This window comes from Capricornis sumatraensis, chromosome 6, assembly GCF_032405125.1.
Source record: "Capricornis sumatraensis isolate serow.1 chromosome 6, serow.2, whole genome shotgun sequence".
NCBI classification, from domain to species: Eukaryota; Metazoa; Chordata; class Mammalia; order Artiodactyla; family Bovidae; genus Capricornis; species Capricornis sumatraensis.
The window spans coordinates 58609986-58631794 of record NC_091074.1 but is presented as its reverse complement, the minus strand read 5'-3'; positions in this window follow the sequence as shown (position 1 = coordinate 58631794).

The window sequence follows — 21809 nt, the reverse complement described above, 5'->3', positions numbered from 1 at the left end:
TATCTTCCTAAAAATTTAAAAACCTAATTCTTTTTTTTTTTTACTTTAGAATATATGAAATATTTTATAACTTTTAATTTGAAACATATTTTTTTTAATTTTTATTTTTACTTTATTTTGCTTTACAATACTTTATTGGTTTTGCCATACATTGACATGAATCCACAACGGGTGTACATGCGATCCCAAACATGAACCCCCCTCCCACCTCCCTCCCCACAACATCCCTCTTTTGGACTCAGAGGGAGAGGGAGAGGGTGGGATGATTTGGGAGAATGGTATTGAAACATGTATACTATCATGTAAGAATCGAATCGCCAGTCTATGTCCGATGCAGGATAAAAACCTAATTCTTGAGTGTTACTAGTAACTTTTAAATTGTTTCAAGTGAATGGAACCTATTAATGTAAAATAAATATTCAGGATTTAAGTGAAAGAAATCACATTTTCCCAAGAAGTAACAAAATACTTATATATAATCTGTTTTTGTAACCTATCTGCCAGCAAATATCCACATTTCAAGTGGCATAGTAATATAGTAATATAATATCCTTGATCACATGAAGTTCTGTGTCAATAATTTTACTTGAATGCTTATGAAACTGCCTAAATTTCTATAAGCTTTAAACTTTACTTTTGGCTCTGGGACTGAAGGATGTTCCTTAGTTGATAGCTAAATTTTGATGAATTTAAATGATAATCACTAAGTCACATAGACTGTACTCAATCTCAAGAAGTGATATAATTTCATTCAGATTGCCTGCTTACCTTCTTTGTCCACATACCACCCCATAAGGTTTAGCTGTATGCCCATGGAGAAATAAAGCTGTGAAATATCCGCATAGACATGAAGGTTTAATATGAGCCAGCCAGTTAGGGTGACCATGGCATTTAGTGTTACAGTGTTTCAATCCTAAAGCGCTCAAACCCAAATTGAAAGGAATGATTTACTATATTCTGAGCAGGTCAGTCTATATATATAGAGAGAGACTATTTTAAATCACTGTGAATCTTGGGGGGATATTGGCAATAATGATAATGATATTACACTTAGGAAGACTGAAAGACTGGGGGAAGCTGTGTGGCTGTGAGTTGAAAGAGAGGTATAAAGCTGCCTTTAAATATTGGAAAAGCCAGAAGACAATATAAGAATTTTTAACGTTTGAATCTATTTAAAATGGAAAAGGTGAAGTATTGAGTTACCTATTGCTGAAGGAATTTGAGAAAAGACTGAATGAAAGACTGGTTAAAAATGGTCAACTATATGGACGTCTGTACTAGGCTAAAAATTGTCCCCATTATCTCCAGTTTATTCTGTAACTTTTAACTACATTCACAGAAAGGCAGCAACCTCCACCCCAGTAGCTGCAGCAGAGTTGTGCTTCCTACTGAGAATGTAGGCTTCTTGAGAGCAGGGGCCAGAATTTCCCTGGGGTTTGGAAGAGCTCCTGGTACTTTATGTGTATATATATGTTTATGTTATATATATATGTTTGAGTTTTATACTTGGCTGTGCTGGGGTCTTTGTGTGGCACAGGCTTTTCACTAGCTGCAGTGAGCAGGGGCTGCTCTCTAGTTGCAGTGCCTGGGCTTCCACTGCGATGGGTTCTCTTGTTGTGGTGCAAGGTCTCCAGTTGCTCTGCAGCATGTGGGAGCTTCCTGGACCAAGGATCGAACCTGTGTCTCCTGCATTGGCAGGCAGACTCTTAACCACTGGACATCCAGGAAAATCCTCCTGGTACTTCATAGGGGACATTTTTCCCCCTGCTGTGCTGTGCTCAGTCGTGTCTGACTGTTTGTGACTCCGTGGTCTGTAGCCCATTGGGTTTCTCTGTTCATGGAATTTTCCAGGCAAGAATACTGGAGCAGGTTGCCATTTCCTACTCCAGGGGGTCTTCCTGACCCAGGGATCGAAGCCCCACATCCTGCATTGGCAGGTGGATTCTTTACCATGAACCATCTGGGAAACCCTTTATAAGTGCTTGGCAATTATTGGTTGAATGAAAACTTTTTACTCTTTCTCCATTGGATGTGGACCAGAAATGCAGCAAAGAGCTCAATAAGATTTCTTCTTTTTTCAGTTCAGTTCAGTTCAGTCACTCAGTCGTGTCCGACTCTTTGCAACCCCATGAATCGCAGCACGCCAGGCCTCCCTGTCCATCACCAACTCCCGGAGTTTACCCAAACTCATGTCCATCGAGTTGGTGATGCCATCCAACCATCTCATCCTCTGTCGTCCCCTTCTCCTCCTGCCACCAATCCCTCCCAGCATCAGAATCTTTTCCAATGAGTCAACTTTTCGCATGAGGTAGCCAAAGTATTGGAGTTTCAGCTTCACCATCAGTCCTTCCAATGAACACCCAGGACTGATCCCTTCTAGGATGGACTGGTTGGATCTTCTTACAGTCCAAGGAACTTTCAAGAGTCTTCTCTAAAACCACAGTTCAAAAGCATCAATTCTTCGGCGCTCAGCTTTCTTCACAGTCCAATTCTCATATCCATATATGACCACTGGAAAAACCATAGCCTTGACTAGATGGACCTTTGTTGGCAAAGTAATGTCTCTGCTTTTGAATATGCTATCTAGGTTGGTCATAACTTTCCTTCCAAGGAATAAGAGTCTTTAGGAGAGAGAGAAGAGGGAGAAAGGGGGAAAGGGAGATGTTTTTTTCAGTTTAAATTCTACTAATATGGGGAAGAAAAACAGGATGTTGGAGTTTGGTTACATAATTATAAAAGAGAGCAAAATCTAGTTATTTTCATATTTATTACTATTTTCAATTTTATCCCCAGATGAAGAGTCTTAGTAATTTTTTAGTACTTCAATTTCTGCTTCATTTTTAAGTATGGATGCAAATTCAACAAGTTTGCAAAATGAAAAAAAAAAACAAACCAAAAACAAATGTTAAAAATGTTTAGGTTGTTCCCTGAGAAATACATTGGAAAAAGTGTTAAGGACCAAAACAAAATGAACTCTAATACATGGGGTAATAAGTAAGTTAAAAACGAGGACCAATATACAGGTCAGTAAAAAAGCTAATACTGAATGAGTCTCATGATCTATCAGGCTTTCAAATATCTGTTTCTTCAACAGCCTACATGATACATGTAATATCACCTGCCTCCTGTCCCCCATATTTTTCTTGTTGCTGTTGTTTTAAATTAGATAAATGAATGAGCTTCTCTGGTGGCTCAGTGGTAAAGAACTTGCCTGCAATGCAGGAGACACAGGTTTGATCCCTGTGTCAGGAAAGTCCCCTGGAGAAGGAAATGGCAACCCACTCCAGTATTCTTGCCTGGAAAATCCCATGCACAGAGGAGCCTGGTGGGCTACAGTCCATGGGGTTGCAGAAAGTCAGACAGGACTTAGCAAATTAACAACAACAACAAAGGAATAGAGGCTTAGAAAAGTTAAGCAACTTGTGTAAGATGACAGATCTAAACATGCTGGATCCAGGATTCAAGCCCAGATACAGTCACTAAAGTGTAAGTTCCTTGAGTGCAGGGATTTTCTTGATTTTATCTTTTCTCAGTGCCAAATTGCTAGAATCTAGAATCTTACCTCGCAAATAGTGCTACTTAAAGTATGCCTGTAAATGACAAAATCAGCATTTGAACACTTGTCCACTGTTCAGTACCACATGCTCACACACTCCAGAATTGAAGCTAGTTATTTTAGTTATTTGCTAAAGGTCATTGAGAAAAAAAAGAAAAAAAACCCACTGAATTTTGACTGAAAATAAAAGGATACTGTGAAAATTTTTATGATAATTACCTAATGCTTGATTCAATTCCATCATTGAGTTTATGACATGACTTTATAATAAATATTTTGGGTCATAGACAATGTAGGCCTGAATTAAACTGTTATCAGTAAAAAAAAAAAAAGATTGAAATGTATTTAGATGTACAAAAATGCTTAGCGAAAAAACTGAAAGGAGATGCACTGAGATACTAATAGTGGTTAACTGGAGAAATTAGAGAATGGGGATTATAACAATTTGTGTCATACATTTTGCAGTGTGTTTTATTTAAAAGAAGTAGCTATTGCTCTGTGTGTGTGCACATGTGTCTGTGAGTGTGTGTAATGAAAAAGCTTTTCCAAGAGAAAGGGGAGGGAGAAGGATAAGTACAGGGAACTTCCTTTACCAAACTTACTCTAAAGTCATTCCAATAAAAGTAAAATATTTTGGGACAGAAATAGACACATAATGGAGCATATCAGAGCATACAGAAATTGATTTAGGACTATGAGGACTTTATATAAAAACAAAGGTGGAATTTCAGTTCAGATTGGAAAATATGATGCATTTTAATGTGATGGATAATGCTAGATTTCTCAGATCATATACAAAAATACATTTCAAATGGATTAGAGAGTTAAATGACATATATAAGTAAATATATAAAAAATAGATTACATTTTTATATACATTTATACAATATTTTGGATGGGGCAAACTTTTCTAAATTAGGAAACAGTATTTATAAGGAAGAAATCTAATTTCTTCCTATATACAAATTAAAAAATTAGTATTTTAAATGATAAAAGACCCCCCAAAATAACCCAAAGAGAAAATACATACAATAGGCTGGGAAAACATTGCTGCATAAGAGATTAATAGTCTTTATAAACAGATGTATAGAAACTTACAAGTGGATGTGAATTAGATAAAAAACTCAAAACCAGAGATGGTAGGGAAGAAGGGGAAACTGCCTAGTGGATAATTTTGTTAACTTGATAGTTTTTTGTTACAAGTGAATAATTTTTATTTCATGTTTATATCTCTGTTAATACTGTTAGGAACCCTGTTTCCAGATCACTTGACAGTATTTAAAATAATGCCGTGTGTTTATTAAAAGATTAATTAAAATGCAAATGTAATATTTTATACAACTTCACTTTAGCTGTTGATGCACTGTGAAATTCATTTTCAGTTTGCTACTACTCTCTATATTTATGTTTCATCAATCCAAGCTGCTAATATTCTGCTACCTAGATGGGAGCCCTGTCCTCAGAATTTGTCTCTTTTCCTCCATTTTGCCCCTTACTTCATCAATTTTCCTTCTGGCATTTAGAGAGGACTTTAAAAAATGTAACCCAGACAATCAGTATTCCCAATAAAACCTTTTTGTGTCTTGCAGTTGCACTTAGGACATAACCCACTCCTTTCTTTGGTTTAGAAAGAGGATGAATACATATTCTGGCTTATCAGAATTGCTCCCCTTTCATTCTCAAAAATGTTCCAGACTGAGCAATATAAAATACGGGTGCATGCTTAGTCACTTTATCATGTCCAACTCTTTGTGACCCCATGTACTGTAGCCCACCAGGCTCCTATATCCATGGGATTCTCAAGGCAAGAACACTGGAGGGGGTTGCCATTCCCTTCTCCAGAGGATCTTCCTGAACTTGGGTCCCCTGCATTGCAAGCAGATTCTTTACAGTCTGAGCCACCAGGGAACCCCTAATATAAAATATAGTTACCCTAATTATAGAGATCTGCTGGCTTAAGGGTCATGTTCTGAGAGAAATTTCCTTCATCATAGCACTTAAAAGAGCCCTCACAAATAATTCTTTATCAGAGCATCTCTTTGAGGTCTTTATAAAACAAAGCAAATATATGATTATATGTTTGCTTCTCTTAGTATTATCTAATGGAAATATATTAATTTATATTTACTATTATTATTAGCCCATTGCAGCAGGGACCAAATCTCTGCCATGTTGCATTAATAAATATTATATCATCAGGACTTAGTATGAAGACTGACACTTAACACGTACTTAATGGAAGTTTGTTCAATGAATCAATACTTGGACTAATTACTGGGATTTAAGCAATGTAAATAATACTTTTTTTGTTCTCTTTGAAAGTTTGTTTCACACATTTGCTGTTATGTCTCCACATCACATTATGACTGCATTTTAAAAATGCATGGAATATTAAGTTTTTCTTTTTCAGAAAATTGACGTATATGGTGATAACTGAGGGGAAACAGTGGAAACAGTGTCAGACTTTATTTTTTGGGGCTCCAAAATCACTGCAGATGGTGACTGCAGCCATAAAATTAAAAGACACCTACTCCTTGAAAGAAAAGATGTGACCAACCTAGACAGCGTATTCAAAAGCAGAGACATTACTTTGCCAACAAAGGTTCATCTAGTCAAGGCTAAGGTTTTTCCACTGGTCATGTGTGGATGTAAGAGTTGGACTGTGAAGAAAGCTGAGTGCCGAAGAATTGATGCTTTTGCACTGTGGTGTTGGATAACTCTTGAGAGTCCCTTGGACTGCAAGGGGATCCAACCAGTCCATTCTCAAGGAGATAAGTCCTGGATGTTCTTTGGAAGGAATCATGCTAAAGCTGAAACTCCAATACTTTGGCTGTCTCATGCGAAGAGTTGACTCATTGGAAAAGACTCTGATGCTGGGAGGGATTAGGGGCAGAAGGAGAAGGGGACGACGGAGGATGAGATGGCTGGATGGCATCACTGACTCGATGGACGTGAGTCTGAGTGAACTCCGGGAATTGATGATGGACAGGGAGGCCTGGCGTGCTGCGATTCATGGGGTCACAAAGAGTTGGACATGACTGAGCGACTGAACTGACTGACTGACTGACTGAGGGTATCAATTATGGAGCATAATAAAACAAAACAATAAAAATAAACAAAAACTGTTTTCTGTTCCCAGATCTGTTGTTTTAGTGTGAGCTGGTACTTGTCTGAAACTCACTTGAAAGAAATATATATTTGTCTATAAAACAAAAGGATAAAATGGGATATATTAACATAATGCTTCTCACATTATAATTATGCAAAATTCAGCTATTGATACTCTTTAAAATTTCTTTGTAGAAAAACTTTCATGAATTCAGTTCAGTTTAGTTCAGTCGCTCAGTTGTGTCCGACTCTTTGTGACCCCATGAGTTGGAGTACGCCAGGCCTCCCTGTCCATCACCAAATCCCAGAGTTCACTCAGACTCATGTCCATTGAGTCAGTGATGCCATCCAGCCATCTCATCCTCCGTCTTCCCCTTCTCCTCCTGCCCCCAATCCCTCCCAGCATCAGAGTCTTTTCCAGTGAGTCAACTCTTCGCATGAGACGGCCAAAGTACTGGAGTTTCAGCTTCAGCATCCTTCCCTCCAAAGAAATCCCAGGGCTGATCTCCTTCAGAATGGACTGGTTGGATCTCCTTGCAATCCAAAGGACCTTCAAGAGTCTTCTCCAACACCACAGTTCAAAAGCAGCAATTCTTCAGTGCTCAGCCTTCTTCACAGTCCACCTCTCACATCCATACATGACTACAGGAAAAACCATAGCCTTGACTAGATGGACCTTAGTCGGCAAAGTAATGTCTCTGCTTTTGAATACGCTATCTAGGTTGGTCACATCTTTTCTTCCAAGGAGTAAGTGTCTTGTAATTTCATGGCTGCAATCACCATCTGCAGTGATTTTGGAGCCCCCCAAAATAAAGTCTGACACAGTTTCCAATTTCCCCATCTATTTCCCATGAAATGATGGGACCAGATGCCATGATCTTAGTTTTCTGAATGTTGAGCTTTAAGCCAACTTTTTCGCTCTCCTCTTTCACTTTTATCAAGAGGCTTTTTAGTTCCTCTTCACTTTCTGCCATAAGGGTGGTGTCATCTGCATATCTGAGGTTATTGATATTTCTCCCAGCAATCTTGATTCCAGCTTGTGCTTCTTCCAGCCCAGCGTTTCTCATGATGTACTCTGCTCTGCATAGAAGGTAAATAAGCAGGGTGACAATATTTTTCCTATTTGGAACCAGTCTGTTGTTCCATGTCCTGTTCTAACTGTTGCTTCCTGACCTGCATATAGGTTTCTCAAGAGGCAGGTCAGGTGGTCTGATATTCTCATCTCTTTCAGAATTTTCCACAGTTTATTGTGATCCACACAGTCAAAGGCTTTGTCATAGTCATGAATTAGCAACAGCAAATTTTCCAGTTGAGGTCAATTAGATTTTGTTTGGGCTTTCCCTGTGGTTCAGTAGTAAAGAATCTGCCTGCCAAGTAAGAGACGCAAGAGACATGAGTTCGATCCTTCGGTCAGAAAGATCCTCTGCAGTAGGAAATGGCAACCTGCTCCAGTATTCTTGCCTGGAAAATTCCATGAACAGAAGAGCCTGGCAGGCTACAGTCCGTGTGGTCACAAAGAGTCAGACATTACTAAGCACACAGCATGGATTTTGTTCACTCATCACACTTCCCAGCTACTTCTAAAAATCAATGAACGCACAAATATAAACTAATTTAGTGTTTATCACATTATTTGTTATTTTCAATTTGATGCTTCCCAATTGTTTTATGATACCTTTTCCCCCCTCTCCCTTAGTGTGAACTAAGACATTATGGAACACTCCATTTATTTTTCTTCTATTGCCATGTTTGTTGCACACCCTTTCACTACTCTTTTAGTAATTCCCCTCAAAAATAAACATGTGTTCTTGGATTATTGGGATGAACATAAGTTAGTTCCCTTACCATAATCCAGCAAATGCTAAGACTTTATGATACTGAACTCTGTGAACCTTCCTCAACCCTCCAACTGCCATTAGTGTTATTACTGTCATGTATTTTACTTCTACATATATTTTAATGCCCTTAAAATATTATTATTACTTTGTATAGTCAGTATTCTTTTAGCTGTGCCCAAAATTTAGCCTATATAATTTTCCCTATATTGCTGTGTTTCCCTTTGGAATAATTTTCCTTCTGCCTGAAGGACTACTTTTAGCATGCTTTTTCATGTAGGCTGCTTGATTAACGTGTTTAGTCTTTGATGATCCAGAAATCTCTACATTGCTTTACTTTTGAACACTGGTTGACAGATTTTTTTTCACATCATGTTTATATCATTCCATTATCTTCTGTCTTGTGTCTTTTCTGTTGAAGATTCATTTTTCAGCTTCATGGTTGTTCCTTTGAAAATAAAGTACCCTTCTTTTAAGGTCCTTTTGTGATTTACTTTTTGTCTTTGGTTTTCAGCTCTTTTACTGTAATGTATGCTGGTGTGGTTTTGTTTTCATTACCCTGTCTGCAGTTTGGGACATCTCTTGAATCTATGGCTTGATATCTTTCATCAACTGGGCAATTTTTGACGTTTATTCTTAAATATTGCTCTTGCCTCCTTCTGAAGGGAGATGAGGCTAAACACGTTAGAGTTTTTTGTTGTGTCCCATATGTCCTTTTCACTCTTACATGAATTTTCTATTCTTTCTGCCCTTCAGGCTTCCATTATGGTATTTTATACTTACCTCTAGTTAACTAGTTCTTTCCTCAGCTGTATCTGGTCTTCGTGCTTGTTGTTAAACCTATCTACTTAGTTCTTTGTTTCAGTCATTGTATTTTTTTCAATCCTTGAGTTTCTGTTTGGTTCATTATTCTAGGTTCCTGTTATCTGGTTGAGTCCTCCAACTTGTCATGTGTTTTCTTGAAAATATGAAAATACGGTTAAAGTCCATGTTGGATAATTCCAGCATCTGGTTCATCTGTTAGTTTTATGTATTGTTTATTTACTCTCTAGAATTTTAAAATTGAACTTTTGGAAACAGTCTTAACTATAGTCTCTGGGTGGTATAAATGCTACTTTTTATGGTGGTATTTATCTTTCTCTGTTTCAGAAAAGGTTAGAATGGATAAAGAAAACAGATGTGAAGATAATTTTGAAGACTTGAGTTTGAAACAAAATTGTCAAAAGGCATGCACACAGACCAAATGATTCAGGGCATTTTCCATTAAGATTAAAGAATTTTCTGTGTGTTTCTACTTTCCAAATACCAAAATTGTTACTGGTACATTGCTGCATGTTTATAATAACACTAAAAACACTACTCTGTTTTCAACTCACTCACCAAAGTCACACTGTTATCAATACAAAATGCTGTTTTATCTCTTCGGTAGCTTTAGAGTAGATGGGAATCTGCATTTTGCTTTTTAAGATGTGAAACCTCATCCTTGGTCCTTACTACCACGTTCTTTTCCTTAAAGAATACATAGCTAACTATAGCTACTTTAGGGACCAAGATTGCAATCACAATACCTCTCCCTTAAAATGAATCCACATATATGCCATGGGATCTCCCTCTTTGAATGTCTGGCAGACCTGAAGCCTGACAGCATTTTGATAAATGATGCACACACATAATTTGAAAATTTAAACCGCACTGGCAGAGATCAGGAGATGTTTGTGTTAATGAAAGCATGATATTTTGGATCAAAGCAGACAAGGGAGTCCTAATTCTCTCTGATGAGGAGGGCTGCAGAATCTGTTTAGTGAATGAAAAGAGAGGTTGATGCAACACGAGCTCTTTAAATAAGGGCAAAGTGCTTTATCAACTCAAACCAATTTCGAAAAGTCCATCCTCCTCTCTGAAGGGACGTTGGGAGTAAAGGCAAGAAATCAACAGGCTTTTAAAAAACTCAAAGCAAGTATATTTTAATTCCCTAGTGGTATGTTTACAATCTCAGTCAACTGGTAGAAAAACCTGAAGAAAGAAAAAGCTTTATGTTTTATTTGAATGTAAATTTTGTTCACATCAACAGCCAGGAGAGAAAAGAATATATGAGAGTAGATAGAGGATTAGAATAAACTGTGAGAAAAGAAATGAGAATGAGGGATTAAAAATTTTGGGGAGAACTGGGAGAGGTAGACACATGTCTTTAATAGAGTGATAACTAATACTTGTTCAGTATTTAGTGGGACATATTTCAAATTATTCAGTCTGTAATAGAGGAAAAGTTGGGCTAGAGAATAAAGATGGAGAGTAGAAAAAGGAAGAATAAGGTAGAAAAAAAAGGAAGAGGACAAGGGCTGTGGAAACTTTCATTCTTTATTTGGCTGTTCTTATTGACTTCTGTGAAGAGCAATTGATTACTTTGGACTGGATTAACTCCCTGGTTTTCTGAGGAGTAGTACCTAGGTTTTTGTTTGTTTGTTTGTATTTTGACAATTCAGTCTGAAGAGTGTCCTCGCAATGGCACCTAAGTTACCAGTTCCTGTTCTTGACCAGTTTGATTTACCATGGGAAAAGGAAGTGATGGGTTTTTCTGCGTAAGCTTATGTACAACATTTAAATACAAAACCAATATTACAGGGCAATGTTCACGATCCCCACATAAAAGTTTCACAAAGGACTTTGTTTTCCTTTACTACAAAGTAAACACATAATCATTTATCAAGTTGTTTTATGAGTTCTTTTTAAAAAATATATTGGTAAAATTAATATTGTTCATTTGGGAAGTATTTAAACAATAATTAAATCAGTATTATTAAAAAGGTCTTCCCAGGTGGCTCAGTGGTAAAAGACCCACCTGCAATGCAGGAGACACAGGTTTGATCCTTGGGTTGGGAAGATCCCCTGGAGAAGGAAATGGTAACTCACTCCAGTATTCTTGCCTGAAGAATTCCATAGGCAGAGGAGCCTGGCAGGCTACAGTCCAAAGAGTCAAACATGACAGTGACTAAACAGCAGCAGCACTATCTTAAAAAGGAATGAAAAATTTAAAACACTGGTGAATTTACAAAAAGTATGATACATTCAAGTGATTTTTTTTTTTCCATTTGACGAGTTTGTTACCATTTGAAGTGTAGCGGAAATAGGAACAAAAATTGTTTTTTAGAAGAATAAATTTTTGCTGGTCACAAGTCTCAAAAGGCTATGTCATCAAAGGTAGAGCAAAAAAGTATGGCATTGAACATAATCAGTTATGTTATACTTAACGCATGTGCAGGGATATCCCCAGAGAAGGCTAGAGACATTTCATGTATTTAAACTCAAGGTAAGTTGATAAACAGCTGCAGAGATTTACTTAGATCTCTTGTATCTGGTATCTTTTCTTCTGGAAGTACTGGTGGAATATAAATGAAATGGGGAGTTCAGGGCAACAAGGCAAGAGCTCTTTCCCCCTCTCCAAGGTGTGAGTAGCATTCATTTCCTGTTCCTACAGATTTGGAAATGGGAGAACAAAGTCCAGCAGAGGGCGCAGTGCTGGAGTCAGGCGCGCTGGACCTGGTGTAGCAGCCACCTTAAATCTATTGGTTAGAAGGAGCCAGAGAACCTGATCACGCTATGGTGATGTTGAAAGGGGCCAACACCTTCCCTTACCTAGGTCGCTAATTGCAGACCACCAAATAAATATTTTAACGTCAAGCCCATTGAGCTCAAAATTAAGTATACAAATCCAACATACTCATCTGCCTTAACAGCTGCTATTTAATTAATTTTAAAAATTAGATTTGAGCATGTATGAATGAAGAGTTATCAGGGAAATATCATTAAGCTATTAATTTTTTCATAGTTGCCTTCATTCAAGAATAGTTTATTACATTATATCTCACACTTCTCATGTTACCTGTCTCTAGAATCAATTTATTTCCTGGCTTATTCTATGTTTGTTTCATTTAAATGTTGAAGTAGCTAGGTCTTTAGTACCTGCCTGGACATTGATATTTTTACCTTGGTAGGCTACCTCTTATGGGCAATGATAGATCCTTACATTGGCTCTCAGAAAGATCTACAGTCTCCAAAGAACTTTTTTTTTCCCCCTAAAGAACTTGGCAATAACAAAAAGACAGTAAATGGAAACACTAAGTGCCCAAGGAAAAGGCAATCACGTTTTGATCCTGGCGACTTTGTTGAGTAGGCAATCTCAGTCCTACAAGGATCCATAGAAAAATGTGAATAGTGTTTTTACAAATGAATGAGATGAAACTCAAGGGAGGGGAAAAAAGGAATTATTTTTAAAAAGCAGACTGTATGAAGCCATTAATATATTTACAGGTAGGTTTTTTCATTCATTTAAAAATTTAATGAATATAGATTTAACTTAAACCTGCCATTTCACTTACCAAAATATTTCAACAGAGATCAAACCTTGAGTAAATTCTATCTCAAAGACAATAAAAATTGCTAAAAGTAAAATGTTAACTAAGAATGTTTCTATAAAGTGTTCTAAGATATACATAGGCCTGAAAATAATCATTGCTCTGTATAATTTTGCCATAAAATTTACAAGAATATTACAAAAGGAATACTTAAAAAAATTTTTTTTGCCATACCCCACAGCATGCCAGGGATTGAACCCATGTTCCCTGCAATGGAAGTGTGGTGGCTTAACCACTGGACCACCAGGGAAGCCCCAAAACTACTTTAAAGCCAAAAAGTTAAGCAAACTAAATAAAAAACAAAACTTGACTTCTCTGATATGTTCTCATGAACCACATTAAAATTATTTTTAATAAACTATTCTAGGAGAGTGAAAAAGTTGGCTTAAAGCTCAACATTCAGAAAACGAAGATCATGGCATCCGGTCCCATCACTTCATGGGAAATAGATGGGGAAACAGTGGAAACAGTGTCAGACTTAATTTTTTTGGGCTCCAAAATCACTGCAGATGGTGACTGCAGCCATGAAATTAAAAGACGCTTACTCCTGGGAAGAAAAGTTATGACAAGCCTAGATAGTATATTCAAAAGCAGAGACATTACTTTGTCGACTAAGGTCCATCTAGTCAAGGCTATGGTTTTTCCAGTAGTCATGTATGGATGTGAGAGTTGGACTGTGAAGAAGGCTGAGCACTGAAGAATTGATGCTTTTGAACTGTGGTGTTGGAGAAGACTCTTGAGAGTGCCTTGGACTGCAAGGAGATCCAACCAGTCCATTCTGAAGGAGATCAGCCCTGGGATTTCTTTGAAAGGAATGATGCTAAAGCTGAAACTCCAGTACTTTGGCCACCTCATGCAAACAGTTGACTCATTGGAAAAGACTCTGATGCTGGGAAGGATTGGGGGCAGGAGGAGAAGGGGACGACAGAGGATGAGATGGCTGGATGGCATCACTGACTCAATGGACGTGAGTCTGAGTGAACTCCAGGAGTTGGTGATGGACAGGGAGGCCTGGCGTGCTGCAATTCATGGGGTCGCAAAGAGTCAGACACAACTGAGCGACTGAACTGAACTGAACTGAGAGCAGTTTTAGATTTACAGAAAATATGAGTAGTTAGTACAGAGTTATCATTTGTCTATCTTCCATTCTCATAACAATTTCCTCATTCAATAACTGCTTGCATTGTGTGGTAATTTTTTTTACAACTAATGAACCAATATTAATATGTTATTAATGAACTAAAATCCATAGTTTACATTAGGATTCCTCTTTTTGCTGCACATTTTATGGGTTTTAGCAGGTGTGTAATTACATATATTCATTATTAAAGAACAGTTGCACTATCCTAAAAATCATATAAATAATTTCGCTATCCTAAAAATCCACTTGCAGTCAATGCATCTCTTTCTCCTTTTTCCCTGATTCTGAATTGATGACAACCATTGACCATTTTACTTTGAGAATTTGAAAAAATTGCCCCCAAACTTCAGCAATCACCCCCAAACTTCAGCAACCTCTTCCCTGATCAGTCAGCAGCCATCAACACTGAAACAAGACCTTCCACCAGCAAAAAGATAATTATGACGCACCAAAGGCTCCGATGACAGTAATGTTTAGCAATTCGCTGGTGGCTCAGTGGTAAAGAATCCACCTGCGATGCAGGGGATGTGGTTTTGATCCCTGAGTTGGGAAGATCCCCTGGAGGAGGAAATGGCAACCCACTCCAGTATTCTTGCCTGGGGGATCCCATGGACAGAGGGTCTTGGTGGGCTACAGTCCATGGGGTCACAAGAGTCAGACATGACTTAGCAACAACAAATATTTTTTAAAATTAACAAATGAAAGTTTTTTTTTTTCCTAGGCATAATGCTATTGCACATGCAGACTACAGAAGGGCTTAGTTGCTTCGGTAGTGTCTCACTCTTCGTGACTCCGTGGAGTGTAGTGCACCAGGCTCCTCTGTGCATGGGATTCTCCATGCAAGAATACTGGAGTGGGTTTCCATTTCCTCATCCAGGGGATCTTCCAGATTCAGGGACTGAACCCACATCTCTTGTGTCTCCTGCATTGGAGGCAGAGTTTTTCACCACTGAGTCACTGGGAAAGCCTAGGTCACAGAGGAGTATAAAGATAACTTTTATACCCATTGGGAAACCAAAAATTCAAGTGACTCACTTTAATCACAATATTCACTTTATTGCAGTGGTCTGGAACCAACCTACAACATCTCCAATATTTCACAAATTGCCTGTACATGAAAGCACCCAGCATTCAATTATTATGAGTCTTAATCTGTTTCCTGGCTTAACTCCTCTTACCCAATCCTCCCTGCCCATAGTTTACTGAAATCCTAATTGTCAAAGAAAGGCTATTCTGTGGTATAGCTGTGTGGTCAGGATTCTGTGGGTTGTAAGTGACAGAAGTATCACTCAAGAACTCAAGAAAAAAGCACTAGTTTGAGGAAAAAAAGGAAATTTGTTGGCTTATGGCCAGAATGAGCATGGTTGGGTCTAGGACCTCACAAAATACCATTTCCATCTTTCAGATCTTCCTTATTATGTATGAACTACCTTTCAGGCACCCGGAAAGTAGTAACAATAATTACTAGGCATTCTAGCCTACCTTCTACCATCTGAGTGAACTCAATGCAAATAGAGTATCTCGTCTAACAGTTTAGCAAAAGTCCCAGGTCTGACATCAACTGGCTTGGCTTGTACTCTGTTCCCATCCTTAAATCCCTGATAAGGGTCTGAATGGCAGGTCTGGAGGGTGCCCCTGGACATTTTGAAGAGGGTCAGCCCTAGTGGAATTATGTGGGAGAAGAATCTCACCAAATGAAATCTGAGTTTGGCAGGCAAAAGAGCCTGAGTATATTATACATTCCTGTAGGGACTCCTTTTGTAACCCTTTCTGAGAAACAGTGCAGGAGAGGAGAGTAAAACCGTCACAGCTAATTCCATTTGCTCTTCCCTGAGAGGAGGAACAACTCCTGAACAAACTGCTGCTGCCACATGACTTATAGAGGAGCCTCCCTGGTGGACAGAGAGGAGCTGCCACAGCCTGGTCCAGTTCCACCCCATTTCCCTGAATTTCCATTTGGAGTTCTCTGGCACTGCTGGTAAAGAATCTGCTTGCCAATGCAGGAGACGTAAGAGATGTGGTTTCCGTCCCTGTGTCTGGATGATTCCCCTGGAGGAGGGTATGGCAACTCACTCCAGTATTCTTGCCTGGAGAATCCCATGGACAGAGGAGCCTGGCAGGCTATATAGTCCATAGTCTTGTAAAGAGTTGGACACGACTAATGTGACAGGATACATAAGTAGAGATGATGTTTGTAAATCACGGAAAGACCATTAACTATGCATGAATTAAACAGGGATTTTTTTTTTGTTTGTTTTGCATTATAAGCATGCCAGAGGTTAGTCAGCCAGTACAATGTCTCCATGATTCTATCAGGAATATAAGTGTCTTCTCTCTGTTGCCAGGAATTATAGGATACTGTGTAATTTTTGTCCTCAGCTTTTCCCCTGGAGACCTCAAAAAATGTTCTCTACCTCCTGCATTACATCAGGAACAAGTGGAAAGAAGAGGGCAAAAGGTGCATTCCATCTCACTGTCCTCCCTGAGAGAGAGAAAAGGGGCCCTTGGCAGTGAAGAACTGGCCTGGCGCTATCAATGGGTCTTGGTGTTGCTAGGAGCTGGCCTGGCACTCACAGCGAGGCTTTGGCAGCTGAAGGGAGGGCACAGACATACCAGAATTATAGAATGGACAGGATTGCAGAGAAAAGGAGTGAAAATAAAACCTTCAACTGTTCACAAGTTTGGCTAGATTTGACCTTACTCTATAGTATACTACCCAAGTGGACCACTGTAAATATGACTGAAAAAAATTAAATTAACTTTGTCTGGATTATGTAAATACTCTTAGAGAAAGCAAACTGAGAGAGCAAATGGCAAAACTGTGAAATACAGTTATATTTGCAAACATGAGAACCTCGTTTTGACATTTTTCTTAAATAACCAAGATTTATTCTTTAAAAATCTAAATAACACAAGTGATACATAAACACATATGCATTATGAAAAATTCAAATAATATAAATTGTATAGGGTAAAAATTACAATCCCCTCTCCCCTCCTCCACAATCCTCTCCTTTCATTAGCAGGAACCACCGCTAAAATATTAGTGAATGTATTAGAAAACATTTCACTTTACATTCATACTCATAAATTTTAGATGTGAGATCAAGACGGGGGAGTAAGAGGACGTGGAGTTCACTTCCCCCACGAACACATCATGAACACAGTTACATGTGGGATAATTCTCGGGCTTCTCCTGGAGGCTCAGCAGTGAAGAATCTGCCTTATATCAGGGAGGCTCAGGTGACGCGGGTTCAATTCCTGGGTTGGGAAGATCCCCTGGAGGAGGACATGACAATCCACTCCCGTATTCTTGCCTGGAGAATCCCATGGACAGAGGAGCCTGGCGAGCTACAGTCCATGGGGTTGCAAAGAGTTTTACACAACTGAAGCGACCGTAGCATGCACCCACACAGGTGCAATAATTCTCACGTAAAACCAACTGGAAACTGGCGGAAGGATTCCTGTATAACCAAAGCTGTGAGAAAGTTACACACGTAACGGGGTAGGAAGGGAGGAAAAGTGATCAGGTTGGGACCTGTGCTCCTAGCAGGGGTGCTTTGTTGCTCCATCAGGTCCGACTCTGCGACCCTATGAATTGTGTAGCCCACCAGGCTCCTCTGTCCATGGGATTCTCCAGGCAAGAATCCTGGAGTGGGTTGCCATTCTCTTCTCCAGGGGATCTTTCTGACCCAGGGATCGCCCAGGTGGATTCTTTACCAGGAAGATCCCAGAGGGAAAGAGAAATTACATGAGCTAACACTTGACTTGGACGGTGAGTGGGTTGAGTCACAGCGTGGACATCCCAGTCTTGGGGTCCTGTGTGTAGAGGACAAGCACCTTTGGCTGCTTGGAGAACTGCTGGGACAGACAGAAAGGCTGAGAAGCCCAGGCTCTGTTCATGAGGAGCACATGGTGCTGGCCTGTCAGCAGCCAGGGTAGAGAGAGGGCCCCAAAGGCTGCCGCCTTGCTGTGCTCTCCATCCCCAGCCGAGCAAACCCGCTGGCCCTGCTCACTCTATGCCACAGCTTGGGGCTAGACCTAGGGCAACCAGGACCTGAGAAAAGACACAATCTAGGAACACAGAGGCAACTCAGGGGCCCAGGGGATCGCCCAGGTGGAGCAGTCGCAACCCCTCACCGACCCAAACAGCATCGCAGAAGCAGCCCAGACTTCTGATGGCAGCGTAGCCGCGGTCATTCCCACGACTTCCTCGCTGTACTCCCCAGGCCCAGGCAATTAAACTCTCCAGCCCCGCCCTCTAATTGCTACAGCCTAGCACTAGATCCGAGGTGAAGATGCGACCATGGGCTGCTTGTGACTGGAGTCACAGGCATCTATCTACACAGATGGAGCATGCGCTTTGTGTAAGTGAGGAAGCCCCACTTGCTTCAGCCCTCTGCTCCTTTGGGGCAAAGGCCCCAGTGCAGAGAAACACACACACTTAAAGAGAACAGACCCACCTTGAACCCATCCCTGAAGCCTGTGAGGGTGGTGACAGCCCCTGAGCAGAGACGAAGTGCCCCCTCACACCTTATGCAGGCATTCGCCCTTCTGTTAACAGCCACAGCCCCTACCAAGGTGATATTAATCGCTTGACTTTAGGCTTGGCCCAGAATCTGAACTGTATTCTTTGATGTGCTGTACATAGAAATCTGATTTTTCTACACGGTGTATGGAATCAGAATGTGTGGGTTCATTTTCTAGCTCTGCCATTTGCTTGTAGTTCTAAATTATTAGACTCTCTGTGCCTCAGTTTAATCATCACAAAATGTTTTTGGACTCTGTTCTCATTCAGTGATCTTTGTGTCTATTCTCTCTGTTTTGGTTCGTATGACTTTAACGTATGTTTATCATAAGGTTTAATATGTTATCATAAGCATGCACTTGGATGATTGATTTTAATAGAAGTAAGAGAGGCTATAATGAGGAATTTTGGAATGAATACATCATGTGAAAAGTGGGGAAAACATATTATTCGTTCTCAAGCTGGATGTAACGGACTGTGTGTGAGCCCAGTGGACATTCTCCTTATTTCTATGTAGCATAATTTGGCTTTTTGTGCATTGAAGAGTAAAAAGAATTTGCCCCTGTTTTAACAACTTGAGGTTCATGTACCAGGAAGGTCTGATATACTGAAGGGCATTCACAGACAGGCAACAGAAAGATGTGATCCTAAAGTACATAGAGTTACAGGCAATGGAGGAGACTGGGAGAAACAACTTAAAAGCACTGTTTAGGAGCCCAAGTGTACACAAAGAGTAACAAAAATAACTGCATGGGACTTGGGAGAGATAGTGAAATCAAAGTTTTAATAGTTATTTGAAATTTTTGGTTCCATTGTCTGATATCTTCTAAAGCTTTTAGCTTACTATAATAACTGATCATTTACCACCAATGTTCCTTTTAACTTTAACTGTCCACTACAAGTTAAATATGAAGAAAGAAAAAACAGCCTGTTAAAGGGAAGACGCTTATTAAAATGATTCACCTATGTTGTGCAGAAGCTTTTAATTTTAATTAGATCCCATTTGTTTATTTTTGCTTTTATTTCCAGTATTCTGGGAGGTGGATTATAGAGGATCCTGCTGTGATTTATGCCAGAGAGTGTTTTGCCTATGTTCTCCTCTATCATCTCATTTAATTTTATCACAAGATACTACTATTCTTATTACTCATTAATATTCTTCCAACACATTCATGTAAATGTGCCTCTTAAAAAACTGAGGTATAAGTTATTTATTTAATCTTGGTAGTTAATCTCATAGTTCTTTGGGAAAGGTAGATGCTCAACCACAAACGAAATATATTAGTAACCTATTCAGTGATTCTGTTTCATTTAGGCCTGTCCTGCATTGTCATGAAGGATTTGAGAGCTTAAAATTCTTTTCAAAAGAATTTAAAAAGGAAGTAAGAGTAGAGAAGAGAAAAATAAAGTGAATTCATGTGTATTATTGGTTCAAAGCAGCCATGAAGTGTGGTCTAGTGGAGTTTGTCAGAGGTCGGTCATGAATTTGGTGTTGAGCCAAAGCGAAGAGAGAGGTACCAATCATTTATTTACAACACAACCAACATTCATCAGATGAAAATAAGTAAGTTATTGATGAGAAGCTCAGTTCTTACTGGCACAGGACTTGAGAGACATTTTTCTAAGATGTTTTCATAAGGGGGATTCTGTTTGATCTAGTAAATAACATCTTCAACACCATACTTTAAGCACAAGAGATGTGAGTTGCCTTAAAAACCAAACTTATCCTTGGTGCTACTCTCTCAAGAATGATAGGTAAGTTACCATAAAACAGAAATAACTGTACAAGAAATGGACTTAAGAGCGGCAGAGAGGGTCCTACATTATTCAGGTGACAATGGCATTGAGCTGTTTCGTGTAAATTATAGAGGACATGATGACAGACTTCATATACCCTTTCTTCTTTCTCCTCTCTTTTTAAACAGAAAAATGAAAAAGCAATTCGGTATTGTGATGGCTTTCTTAAGATACTTGGGAGTTATTAGCTGCACAGGGGGTCCATGTTACACCCCCTTCTGCACAATGAAAAAAATGACAAAATGCTATCATAGGATGATTATACATATCTGTGATATCAAAACCGTAATCACAGATATCGTGGCCAGAAATGATGGCAGACAGTAGCAATAATAGACAGTATTGTTTAGGTGTGTGTGCCTATACACATGTGCATACACACACACATATATATTTCAATATATATTCAGTGTTCCTTTACAAAACAGTTTGTCATGAACTATTTAAGCTCAGCATTTTTGTCTCTTAAGGCCTAATTCCTTTTGGCAGATAACTGTCACTTGCAACAATTATTCTGTTTTTGAGATGATTAAACATATTTCATTACTAGAAATAAAGAAGCTTCATAACAAATTATTCTTTAAGAGTAAATAAGAAATTGTGTGTACTGACATCAAAAAACCCTTGAATTTCCTACCTGGTGTTTACTGTTAAAACCGCAATGGGCTTTCAAACAGGTACTCATAAGAAAAAATTCTGTTTGTTTTGTCACACTTTTTCCATTAATTTAAAAACCGGTGAAAGCCCAAACACTGGAAAGTGTGAAAATAACCCCCAATTTTGTGTCTTCAAAATGCTCTTGGGGAGCACATTTTGTGGATAATTGCAAATGCTTTGTGAAAGAGCTTCAGAACTGCATGAGCTTCTAGATTAAGTTTATACCATTTGATAGGACAAAAATTTTTCTTATGCTGTCTCAGGTCTTTGTTTAATAAGCCTCATCAATTTATGCCAGTGATGAAAACTGATCGGTTCAGTTGAACAGCTCTTGTTAAATATCTCCTAAAAATCACAAGAATTAATCAAACATCTACTAAAGTCATGAAAATTAATTAAACATCTCCTAAAAGACTAGAAAATTAGTCAAGACAAAAAATGTAATACCTTTTGTAAGCATGTTTTCTGCAAAACTTCTGTACTTACACATTGCTGGTGGCAGGGTGGACCGGCACAACTCACTGGAGAAACATAGCCTATATTACCATTATGCATGTGGCACACAAGAGCCACAAAAATGTCCATTTTCTTCAGTACAGCAATTTCTTCTTTGATGGACAGCCCCCAGCCTTAGTTTGATGACAAATCTAAACGGCTGCTGCTATTTCTGATATGATTGAGTGCTGAACCGTTTCCTGAGAATTTGGGCTACTTGAATTTGTGTTTGTGTGTGTTTATGAATATGTTTATCTTTTGGATCATAGTTGCCATTATT